The following is a 13,499-nucleotide window of genomic DNA, read 5'->3' as shown; positions in this document are numbered from 1 at the left end:
GGTCCCGGTATAATATCGATAACCCCAAAACCATTCTGGTGACTGAAACTGGACTTTTCATATATAAATCTTCACCTTTGGACCATTCCTGAACTCCTCGTGATGTCCGGGATCTCATCCGGGACTCCTAACAACCTTCGGTAACCACATACTATTTCCCATAACAACTCTAGCGTCACCGAATCTTAAGTGTATAGACCCTACGGGTTCGGGAACCATGCAGACATGACCGAGACATCTCTCCGGCCAATAACCAATAGCGGGATCTGGATACCCATGTTGGCTCCCACATGTTCCACGATGATCTCATGGGATGAACCACGATGTCGAGGATTCAATCAATCCCGTATACAATTCCCTTTGTCTATCAGCATGTTACTTGCCCGAGATTCGATCATCGGTATCTCTATATCTCGTTCAATCTCGTTACCGGCAAGTCTCTTTACTTGTTCTGTAACGCATGATCCTGTGGCTAACTCCTTAGTCACATTGAGCTCGTTATGACGATGCATTACCGAGTGGGCCTAGAGATACCTCTCCGTAATACGGAGTGACAAATCCCAGTCTCGATTCGTGCCAACCCAACAGATACTTACGGAGATACCTATAGTGCACCTTTATAGCCATCCAGTTACGTTGTGATGTTTGGTACACCCAAAGCATTCCTACGGTATCCGGGAGTTGCACAATCTCATGGTCTAAGGAAATGATACTTGACATTAGAAAAGCTTTAGCAAACGAACTACGCGGTCTTGTGCTACGCTTAGGATTGGGTCTTGTCAATCACATCATTCTCCTAATGATGTGATCCCATTATCAATGACATCTAATGTCCATGGTCAGGAAACCATGACCATCTATTGATCAACGAGCTAGTCAACTAGAGGCATATTACGATCTATGTATTCACACATGTATTACAGTTTCCGGTTAATACAATTATAGCATGAACAATAGACAATTATCATGAACACGGAAATATAATAATAACCACTTTATTGTTGCCTCTAGGGCATATTTCCAACAGTCTCCCACTTGCACTAGAGTCAATAATCTATTTACATTTTGATGAATCGAACACCCATAGAGTTCTAGTGTTGATCATGTTTTGCTCGCGGAAGAGGTTTAGTCAACGCATCTGCGACATTTAGATCCATATGCACCTTACAAATATCTATGTCTCCATCCTGAATATATTCACGAATGGATTTGAAGCGACACTTGATATGCCTGGTCTTCTTGTGAAACCTGGGCTCCTTGGCAAGGGCAATAGCTCCAGTGTTGTCACTGAAGAGAGTCATCGGGCCCGACGCATTGGGAATAACTCCTAGATCGGTGATGAACTCCTTCATCCAGACTGCTTCCTGTGCTGTCTCCGAGGCTGCTATGTACTCCGCTTCACATGTAGATCCTGCCACGACGCTTTGCTTGCAACTGCACCAGCTGACTGCCCCACCATTCAAAATGTACACGTATCTGGTTTGTGACTTGGAGTCATTCAGATCTGTGTCGAAGCTAGCATCGACGTAACCCTTTACGACGAGTTCTTCGTCACGTGCATAAACGAGAAACATATCCTTAGTCCTTTTCAGGTACTTTAGGATATTCTTGACCGCTGTCCAGTGTTTCATGCCGGGATTACTTTGGTACCTCCCTACCAAACTTACGGCAAGGTTCACATCAGGTCTGGTACACAGCATGGCATACATAATAGACCCTATGGCTGAGGCATAGGGGATGGCACTCATATTTTCTCTATCTTCTGCCGAGGTCAGGCATTGAGCCGTGCTCAATTTCACACCTTGCAATACAGACAAGAACCCCTTCTTGGACTGATCCATATTGAACTTCTTCAATATATTTTCAAGGTATGTGCTTTGTGAAAGACCAATGAGGCGTCTCGATCTATCTCTATAGATCTTGATGCCTAATATGTAAGCAGCTTCTCCAAGGTCCTCCATTGAAAAACACTTATTCAAGTAGGCCTTTATGCTTTCCAAAAGTTCTATATCATTTCTCATCAATAGTATGTCATCCACATATAATATGAGAAATTCTACAGAGCTCCCACTCACTTTCTTGTAAACACAAGCTTCTCCATAAGTCTGCGTAAACCCAAATGCTTTGATCATCTCATCAAAGCGAATGTTCCAACTCCGAGATGCTTGCACCAGCTCATAGATTGAGCGCTGGAGCTTGCATACCTTGTCAGCATTCTTAGGATCGACAAAACCTTTTGGTTGCATCATATACAATTCTTACTTAAGGAAACCATTAAGGAATGCCGTTTTGACGTCCATTTGCCATATCTCATAATCATAGAATGCGGCAATTGCTAACATGATTCAGACGGACTTCAGCTTCGCTATGAGTGAGAAGGTCTCATCGTAGTCAATCCCTTGAACTTGTCGATAACCCTTAGCGACAAGCCGAGCCTTATAGATGGTCACGTTACCATCTGATAACCCACAAGTATAGGGGATCACAACAGTTTTCGAGGGTAGAGTATTCAACCCAAATTTATTGATTCGACACAAGGGGAGCCAAAGAATATTCTCAAGTATTAGCAACTGAGTTGTCAATTCAACAACACCTGAAAACTTAATATCTGCAGCAAAGTATTTAGTAGCAAAGCAATATGACAGTAGCGGTAACGGTAGCAAAAGCAATAGTTTTGGTTTTATAGTGATTGTAACAATAGCAATGGAAACTATGATCATCACCGGTAAGCTGAATCAAATGGATCGAAATTGCAACATATAGTCTTAACATCCGAACAAGAATGAACGAATGAATTTGAAATTAAATGGTCACACTTCCATAAATTGAGAAGCCACTTAGATAGAGGTAGATGAATAAAACAACAAGGTACGGATATGAACAAATACTTGGTAAGGATTACCCAATCACAAACCAAATATCTGCAGAAGAAATACTAGAGCTACAAGAATTCCCACCTATGAAACGCCCAAAATTTTCCCGGTTATGCAATCAGGTGTTGGGGATACAGGGGAAGCATAATATCTCACCCAAATCTAGCAAATCCTACATCCAGCTGTATCCATCCTTCAACACATAACCAAGAAACCTTCGGAAATCATTTACCTCAACCTTCAAAAAGCATCCGTTATACGAGTTATGGCAATACTCCCGAACTCCCGCCCCAGTACTGGGTGGCGTCGAGGTTATCTCACCAACAACTGCATAAAAGAGATTTTCGATGTCGGCGAACTCAGGTATTCCAGAATTGCAACGATAAAATTGTGAAGACAACACCTCGGAGCTCAACTCCCCGGGACACTGCCACAACCCCTAAATGTCAGGAGGCACCAAGAACAATGTTCTCGTCACAAAACCATCGAAACGATTCCAAGATACCCGCGTGATCCTAAATTTTTTTAGTGAAATTTGAGAAGATAAGAGTCAAAACTCTATGTCAGGATGCCTCACCAGAGCGACGAAGGGACTGAGGAGTAAAAAGAATCCTACTCTCCGATATATATAATCCTAAAAGACTCAAAACATTTTTCTAGACTCAACAACGCCTGCGATTCGATCAAGCAGGGGGGTTCCTAAGTCGGGGAAGGCTCTGATACCAACTTGTAACGCCCACGATGCGGCTATATCTCCCACGTGTCGAAGCACGACTTAGAGGCATAAGCGCATTGTAAGCAATGTCGCAAGAGGGGTAATATTTACACATCCCATGTACTGAATAAGAAAAGAGGTACATAGTTGGCTTACAATCGCCACGTCACACAATAACATAAATATATCATTACAATCATCCAGATACAAACAAGGTCCGACTACGGAACCAAAATAAAGACAACCCCAAATGCATAATGTCCCCGATCGCCCCGACTGGGCTCCACTACTGATCGTCTGGAAAGGAAACGTAGTATCGTCTTGAGTCCTCATCGAACTCCCACTTGAGCTAAGTCGTATCTCCTGGAATGGTATCATCAGTCCCTGCATCTGGTTTTGAAGTAATCTGTGAGTCACGGGGACTCAGCAATCTCACACCCTCGCGATCAAGACTATTTAAGCTTATAGGTAGGGAAAAGGTATGAGGTGGAGCTGTAGCAAGCACTAGCATATATGGTGGCTAACATACGCAAATGAGAGCGAGAAGAGAAGGCAAGGCACGGTCGAGAAACTATGATCAAGAAGTGATCCTAGAACAACCTACGTTCCAGCATAACACGAGACCGTGTTCTCTTCCCGGACTCCGCCGAAAAGAGACCATCACGGCTACACACGCTGTTGATCCTTTTTAATTAAGTTAAGTTTCAGGTTTTCTACAACCGGACATTAACAAATTTCCATCTGCCCATAACCGCGAGCACGACTTCGAAAGTTCAAATCCCTGCAGGGGTGTCCCAACTTAGCCCATCACAAGCTCTCACGGTCAACGAAGGATATTCCTTCTCCCAAGACAACCCGATCAAACTCGGAATCCCGGTTACAAGACATCTCGACAATGGTAAAACAAGTCCAGCAAGACCACCCGCTGTGTCGACAAATCCCGATAGGAGCTGCACATATCTCGTTCTCAGGGCACACCAGATGAACACTATGTACAACTAAAACCAACCCTCAAGTTTCCCCGAGGTGGCGCTGCAAGTGGCTCTATTTTGGACCAACACTCAGAGGAGCACTGGCCCGGGGGTTTAAAATAAAGATGACCCTTGAGTCTGCGGAACCCAAGGGAAAAGGCTAGGTGGCGAATGGTAAAACCAAGGTTGGGCCTTGCTGGAGGAGTTTTATTCAAGGCGAACTGTCAAGGGGTTCCCACTATAACCCAACCGTGTAAGGAACGCAAAAATCAAGGAACATAACACCGGTATGACGGAAACTAGGGCGGCAAGAGTGGAACAAAATACCAGGCATAAGGCCGAGCCTTCCACCCTTTACCAAGTATATAGGTGCATTAAAGTAGACAAGATAGAATAATGATATCCCAACAATAAACATGTTCCAACAAGGAACACACTCCAATCTTCACCTGCAACTAACAACGCTATAAGAGGGGCTGAGCAAAGCGGTAACATAGCCAAAAAACGGTTTGCTAGGACAAGGTGGGTTAGAGGTTTGACATGGCAATATGGGAGGCATAAATAGCATGTGGTAGGTATCGTAGCATAGGCATAGCAAAAGAGCGAGCAACTAGCAAGCAAAGATAGAAGTGATTTCGAGGGTATGATCATCTTGCCTGCAAAGTTCTCCGAGTGGACGTTAGCTTGATCCTCGTAAGCGTACTCGACGGGTTCTTCGATCACGTACTCGTCTCCCGTCTCTACCCAAAGCAAGAACACAAGCAAAGGGAGACATAATCAACCACGGTGCAATGCGCAAGCAACATGATGCAAAACATGGCATGATATGCGGGATGTGATATGCAATGCATATGCATGCTTCGGAAAGGAAAGATTGGACCTGGCCTCAACTTGGAAAACCGAGAGTGCCGCTGGAAAGATGAGTTGATTTCGGTCGAAAATGATATAAAGATCACCGAAAATGGATGCACGGTTTGCAAATGGCAAGCAAAACAAATATGGCACCGATCTGCGATTAACAGCACGAGGCCACCTAAATGCATCAAGAACAACAAGCTACTGCACTCTAACATAACAACAAAGCACATGGCAGTGATCCACTCAAGATGCTTGACAAAAGGTGAACGCTGAGCTACGGCTAATTCACTCAATAGCAGATTCAAACAAGCATGGCAAAAGTGCAAAAGATATCAGGTTCACAGACTTAGAGAAAATAACAACATGCCAGGATTTAACATCAGGAAGCAATGTTTAGAGCAAGATAACTACATGCTACAGGAACATATCATGGCAAAGCAAGGCATGGCATGAAACTACACAAAGCATATAACAAAAGTCCCTTATTGACCATAAGCCAAAAGTGATCATAAAATACAATGGCAACCATGTGAACATAGCAAGTTTCGTTAACAGATTCAGACTTAGCAGAAAACTGGAACATGGCAAAACAGATTTACATAGGCATGTTTACGAGCTCGATGCCCTCACCACAAGGCATTGCATGACAAGCTAAGCATACACCTAGCAAGTAGACATGATAAATAAGCTAACCATGGCAAGAACACTCTCATAGCATGCATGGATCAACTACAACAACCTCGGCCAAATTGCTTAATGCGTAAACAATCCGCCAGGAACATTTTATAGTAAAAGTAGAGCAAGATTGAGTCATGCTACGATGCTCCATAATTGCAAACAAAGACATGGATGGATAGAGCATGGCAATATCTCAAAATCACCCTTACTGAACATGCCCAAAAGAGGCATGGATCACTCTGTAGCAACATGAATACATGGCATAAAAATATCATCAGGAAAATGACTTGGAAGAATTCTAAGTCCCTGAAATCAGCAACATCACGAGAGCTACTTTGCATGCTTGTTCTAGTCACCACAAATATCACAAAAATACATGGCATACACCCCTGTAAAGATGGCATGGCATACTTCAAAACACATGTAGGGATCAAGTTCATAGGAGGCACACATTAAACATGGCAAAAATGACAAATGACCATAATCTGATAAGAATCTGAAACTAACATTGCATAGCACTCTTGCAACAGCATTTAGGGCATCAAGATGAACTCAAATGAACATGGTGCAGTGGAATGAAATGAAGTGCACATCCAGACGAACAATTTGATATGCTACACGCCCAAAACAGAGCCACGGATGCAAAGTTATGATGTGAAGAAAAATGCTAAAAATACTGGAAACTGGGACAAAAGTCAACCCTAGGGTTCGTCCAGATCTGGATCCGAGCCACGCAAAACGAGGTCCACCGGAATCTCGCCGGAATAGTACTCGAGGTCGCCGGAGTAGAGGCAGGAGGCGGTGGAGGCCGGAGTAGAGGAAGGAGGACGGCGCGGCGAACTCCGGGTGGCGCGGGGCGGCGCTCCACGGCGGCAGCCGCGGCGGACGGCAAGCGGCGACCCGGCGATGGCGGCGGCGGCCGGCAGCGAAGAAGGTGGCGAGGCGGAGGGAGTCAGGCAGCGGCTCGGGGCGCGGGTCTCCCGCGGGTGAGCGACGGCGGATGGGCCTCGGGGGCCCGCCCTGGGCTCGGCGGGCCGACGGCGATGTGGGGCGGCGCGGGACACGTGGCGGCGTGGGAGTGGCGGCGGCGATTTTTGTCCGGCGCAGACCGGACGTGTCCGGCGCGCGGAGGGGAACGGGGCTAGGGTTTGGGTTGGAGTTGATCCAGGATTTTCGGGGGAGATGCCTTTTTATAGGTAGAGGGAGGTAGGAGGCTCCAAATTGAGCACGGTTTTCGGCCACGTGATCGTGATCGAACGACCGAGAGGATGGAGGGGGTTTTGCTGGGTTTTGGGCCACTTTGGAGAGGTGTTGGGCTGCAACACACACGAGGCCTTTTCGGTTCCTCGGTTAACCGTTGGAGTATCAAACGAAGTCCAAATGGCACGAAACTTGACAGGCGGTCTACCGGTAGTATACCATGGACGCTTGGCAAGTCTCGGTCCAATCCGAGAATGTTTAACACCCGCACACAAAAAGAAACAAAAGGGGACACTGGAGGACATAGGAGCACCGGAATGCAAAACGGACAACTGGGAAAATGCTCGGATGCATGAGATGAACATGTATGCAAATGCGATGCAAATGATGACATGATATGAGATGCATGACAAAGACAAAAGCAACACGAAGACAAAACCCAACAACGAGGAATATCATAACTTAGTGCCGGAAATGGCAAGAGTTGGAATACAAATATGGCAGGTTACATACGGGCGTTACAACACTCCACCACTACGAAAGGATCTCGTCCCGAGATCTAGGACTGGAAAAACTCCGGGTATTCGGAACGGAGGTGGTCCTCGCGTTCTTAGGTGGCTTCACGGTCGGAATGATGTGACCACTTCACTTTCAGGAATTTGATAGACTTGTTGCGAGTCTTGCGCTCAGTTTCTTCAAGAATAGCAACGAGATGCTCATGATAAGACAGGTCTTCTTGGAGATCAATCTCTTCGAAGTTGATGGTGCGGTCAGGAGTCTTGAAACACTTGCGGAGCTGAGACACGTGAAACACGTCGTGCACGTTTGCAAAGTTGGATGGAAGCTCAAGTTGATAGGCGAGATCGCCTCTTTTGCCAATGATCTTGAAAGGACCCACGTATCTAGGGGCAAGCTTCCCTTTGATACCAAAGTGACGAGTACCTTTCATTGGAGAGACGCGGAGGTATACATGGTCTCCGATCTTGAAAGCCAAGTCACGATGCTTGCTATCATAGTAACTTTTCTGGCGTGATTGCGCGGCTTTGAGATTTTCACGAATGACTTTGCACATTTCTTCAGCCTCTGTGATCAAGTCATTGCCAAGAAGTTGGCATTCACCTGACTCTGACCAGTTAAGAGGAGTACGACACTTCCTGCCATAGAGAATCTCAAATGGGGCCTTGCCCGAACTCGCTTGGAAGCTGTTGTTGTAGGAGAACTCAGCATATGGAAGACAATCTTCCCACTTCATACCGAAAGAAATGACGCATGCCCTGAGCATATCTTCAAGAATTTGATTGACTCGCTCGACTTGGCCACTAGTTTGAGGATGAAAAGCTGTGCTGAAGCGAATGTTGGTGCCCATGGCCTTCTGGAAGGAATCCCAGAACTTAGAGGTGAAGATGCTTCCACGATCTGAAGATATCAACTGCGGAATGCCGTGTAGAGAGACAATCCTAGAGGTATATAGCTCTGCCAACTTAGCTGTTGTGATAGATTCTTTGATAGGAAGAAAATGAGCCACTTTAGTGAGCTTCTCGATGACAACGAAGGTAGCATCACTGCCACGCTTGGACTTTGGAAATCCAGTCACGAAGTCCATCTCAATATGGTCAAACTTCCATTCTGGAATGGCAAGAGGTTGGAGGAGACCAGCTGGCCGTTGGTGTTCTGCTTTCACTCTTCTGCAGACATCACATTCATCCACGAACTGAGCAATCTTGCGCTTCATTTGAGTCCACCAATACGACTGCTTGAGGTCATGGTACATCTTTGTACTTCCAGGGTGAATAGAGAGGAGTGAATTGTGAGCCTTGTTCATAATGACTTTACGAAGGTCACCCTTAGGAACAACAATGCGATCCTCGAAGAATAGAGTATCCTTGTCATCAAGGCGATAGCACTTGTACTTGGGTTGACTCTTGGCAATCCCAATCTTCACCTTCTTCACCATAGCATCAAGAAGTTGAGCCTCACGAATCTGATCTTCCAAAGTATGAGAGACTTGGAGGTTGGCAAGGAATCCTTGAGGAACAACTTGGAGATTAAGTTTGCGGTAAGCTTCACAAAGCTCTGGTTGTTAGGGCTTGAGAATCAAACTGTTGCAGTAAGCCTTCCTGCTCAATGCGTCAGCAATGACATTGGCCTTGCCTGGAGTATATTCAATACTCGGATTGTACTCTTGAATCATTTCGACCCAACGAGTCTGCCTGAGGTTGAGGTTGGGCTGAGTGAAGATGTACTTGAGACTCTTATGATCAGTGAAGATGTCCACTTTTCTTCCCAACAAGAGATGTATCCATGTTAAAAGAGCATGGACAACTGCCGCCAACTCGAGGTCATGAGTGGGGTAGTTCTTTTCATTGGGCTTCAACTGGCGAGAGGTATAGGCCACAACTTTCTTCTCTTGCATCAATACTGCACCGAGACCTTGAAGGGAAGCATCACCGAAAACTTCAAACGGTTTGGATTCATCAGGAGGAGTCAGAACTGGAGCTGTGACTAACTTCTCTTTGAGGGTGTTGAAAGCGATGTCACATTCAGGCGACTAGACATACTTCACATGCTTCTGGAGAAGGTTGGAAAGAGGCTTCACGATCTTAGAGAAGTTCTCAACGAACCTTCGACAATAGCTTGCAAGCCCAAGGAAGCTACGGAGTTGCTTCACATTCCGAGGCGGTTCCCAATTCACAATTGCAGACACCTTCTCAAGATTAACAGCTATGCCCTTGGCGGGGATGATATGCCCAAGGTAGAGAACCTCATTGAGCCAAAACTCGCACTTTGAAAACTTCGCATAGAACTGATGTTCTCTGAGTTTATCCAGCACCAAACGCAAGTGCTTGGCATGATCCTCCTTGTTCTTGGAAAAGACCAAAATGTCATCGAGATAGACCAAGACGAAGTCATTTGTGTAGGCGTTGAAGATGAAGTTCATCATGCGAGAGAATGTTGGAGGAGCGTTGACAAGTCCGAAAGACATGACAGTGTATTCATATGAACCATAGCTTGTTCTGAATGCTGTCTTGGGGATATCTTCTTCACGAATGAGAATCTGATGATAGCCCATATGGAGGTCAAGCTTGGAGAATACTTGAGCACCTTTGAGTTGTTCGAAAAGCTCATTGATGTTGGGAAGTGGGTACTTGTTCTTTATGGTCTTCTTGTTCAATGGACGGTAGTCGACACAAAGTCGGTCCGTTCCATCCTTCTTCTTGACAAAAAGAACACCACAACCCCATGGAGAAGAACTAGGTTGGATGAGACCCATACGCTCTTGAATATCGAGTTATTTCTTCAGTTCCTTCAACTCTTCTGGTCCAAGCTTGTAAGGATGTTTGCAAACAGGTTCCGTGCCAGGCTCAAGATCGATGACGAATTCAACTGGCCGGTGAGGAGGCATTCCTGGAAGCTCTTCTGGAAAGACGTCTTGATATTCAAAAACGACTAGAATATGAGAGATGGCATCCAACTCGCCATTCTTGTTTAGAGAAAACAGTCGAATGGTATCATCACGAGCGGCAAATACGATTACATCCTCAAACGAATGTGTCAATTGAATCTGCCTAGCAGCACAATCAAGCTGAGCCTTGTGCTTAGAAAGCCAGTCCATTCCGAGAATAAGATCAATATCCGAGTTACCAAGAACTATTGGAGAGGACAAAAACTTATAGTCGCCCAATGTGATAGTAACATCCGGGACGCAATTGGTAGATGTCATTTGTTTGCCTGGGGACACAATCTTCAACGGGAAAGGAATCTTTTTGGTCACAAATTCATGCTTGGCAACAAAAGGTCTTGAAATGAAAGAAAGTGATGCACCCGTATCAAAAAGAACTTTTGCAGGAATATCGTTAACAGGAAGGTTACCCATGATCACTTCTGACGAGTCCTCTGCCTGAGCTGCGTTCATCATGTTGACCTTTGCAAACTTGGGATTATGCTTGACCACTGCGGTGCTGGCAGATCTCACAGGAGGAGGAGGAAGACGCCTCTAATTGAAGCATTTATTTGCATAGTGACCCTTCTGCTGGCACTTGTTGCACGTGACCTCTGAGAGCGGACGGTGATTCGGAGCACTTGACCTTGGAGCATGTAACGCGCCGGACACACCCGCCGGTGGTCGTTACTCCTGGCGGGATCTAGACTGGCCCCACAAATCAATACTAGTCTTTTCTGCGCACTTTGTCCTCACTCATGCGCACCCGAGAGCAACTTCCCGGTCGGTCACCCATCCTGACACTACTCCAAGCTGAGCACGCTTAACTTTGGAGTTCTGTCCGAATGGGCTCCCGGAAAAGAAGGAATTCCTTATTGATATGAGTAGTCTATCATCCCTAATAAGCCAGGCCATCACATACACCCCCACTCAGAGGAACCGACGTCCTCGCCGGGCCACAGGAACGTTCCCTCTTGGCACATACGTCTGTGCATCCAGTCCGGTACATGTGCCATGCCGGGTGCCACGACGGGTCACAAACTTATTGATATGAGTAGTCTATCATCCCTAATAAGCCAGGCCATCACATACACCCCCACTCAGAGGAACCAACGTCCTCGCCGGGCCACAGGAACGTTCCCTCTTGGCACATACGTCTGTGCATCCAGTCCGGTACATGTGCCATGCCGGTGGTCGTTACTCCTGGCGGGATCTAGACTGGCCCCACAAATCAATACTAGTCTTTTCTGCGCACTTTGTCCTCACTCATGCGCACCCGAGAGCAACTTCCCGGTCGGTCACCCATCCTGACACTACTCCAAGCTGAGCACGCTTAACTTTGGAGTTCTGTCCGAATGGGCTCCCGGAAAAGAAGGAATTCCTTATTGATATGAGTAGTCTATCATCCCTAATAAGCCAGGCCATCACATACACCCCCACTCAGAGGAACCGACGTCCTCGCCGGGCCACAGGAACGTTCCCTCTTGGCACATACGTCTGTGCATCCAGTCCGGTACATGTGCCAATCCGGGTGCCACGACGGGTCACAAACATCATGAACAACATGACCGCGCACCTGTCCGCAAACATCCATGTAACCGCGAGGGTCGGCTCTGATACCAACTTGTAACGCCCCGGACACACCCGCCAGTGGTCCTTACTCCTGGCGGGATCTAGACTGGCCCCACAGATCAATACTAGTCTTTTCTGCGCACTTTGTCCTCACTCGTGCGCACCCGGGAGCAACTTCCCGGTCGATCACCCATCCTGACACTACTCCAAGCTGAGCACGCTTAACTTTAGAGTTCTGTCCGAATGGGCTCCCAGAAAAGAAGGAATTCCTTATTGATACGAGTAGTATATCATCCCTAATAAGCCAGGCCATCACAGAGCATGAGACGAAGTCTTGTTCTGAAAGCCTGGGTTGGGTGGGTGGGAAGATCCATTGCCACCTTTGCTCTTCTGCTGATAAGGCTGATGGAACGGAGGAGGAGGAGGCAACCAATACTTTTGCTGCTTAGCTACCACTTGAGTTGAAGAAGAAGGAGTTGCATCCCTGACTCGTTTCTTGGAAGCATCGCACTTGAGCTAAGCAGTCTCTTGCTTTAGTGCCATATTGTAGAATTCATCGTACTTTTTGGGCTCAAAAAGCACGAGAGCAAGTTGCAGATCTTTTCTGAGGCCACCTCTGAACTGATAAATCATGCTCTTCTCATCAGGGACGTCTTGCTTAGCGAAACGAGCGAGCTTCTGGAACATGATGTTGTACTGGTAAACAGACAAGCTGCCTTGCTTCAGATTGCGGAACTCCTCACGCTTGCTCTCAACAACACTCTGAGGAATGTGGTGAGCTTTGAAGGCTTGGCGGAATTCATCCCAGGTAATCACACGACCTCCTCTGGAATCTTTGTATTGCTGATACCACTCTGCAGCTTGGTCTTTGAGTTGGAACGAAGCAAACCTGACAAAGTCCTCAGGCCTGACGTTTCTGCACTCGAAATGCTTGCAGATATCCACGAGCCAATCATCAGCGTCTGTTGCCTCGACACAGTTACTGAAGGTCTTTGGCTGGTTTGCGAGGAACTGGTTGAGTGTAGCAAACTGATTCTGATTGTTGCCATGGCCTTGATTTCCTTGGTTACGCTCTTGCAAGAGTTGCATAAGCATCTGCGTGTTGGCGTTGGTAGCGGCCATCACAGCTTGCCATGCCTCCGGAGGTGGAGGTGGTGGAGGTGGTTCAGGATTCTGACGCATTGGAGGAGCCA

The sequence above is a fragment of the Triticum urartu genome, chromosome 7A (genome assembly GCF_056163025.1).
Source record: "Triticum urartu cultivar PI428250 chromosome 7A, HENAU_Tu73, whole genome shotgun sequence".
Classification (NCBI taxonomy): Eukaryota; Viridiplantae; Streptophyta; class Magnoliopsida; order Poales; family Poaceae; genus Triticum; species Triticum urartu.
The sequence above is the reverse complement of the archived record's forward strand: the minus strand, read 5'-3'. Positions refer to the sequence as shown.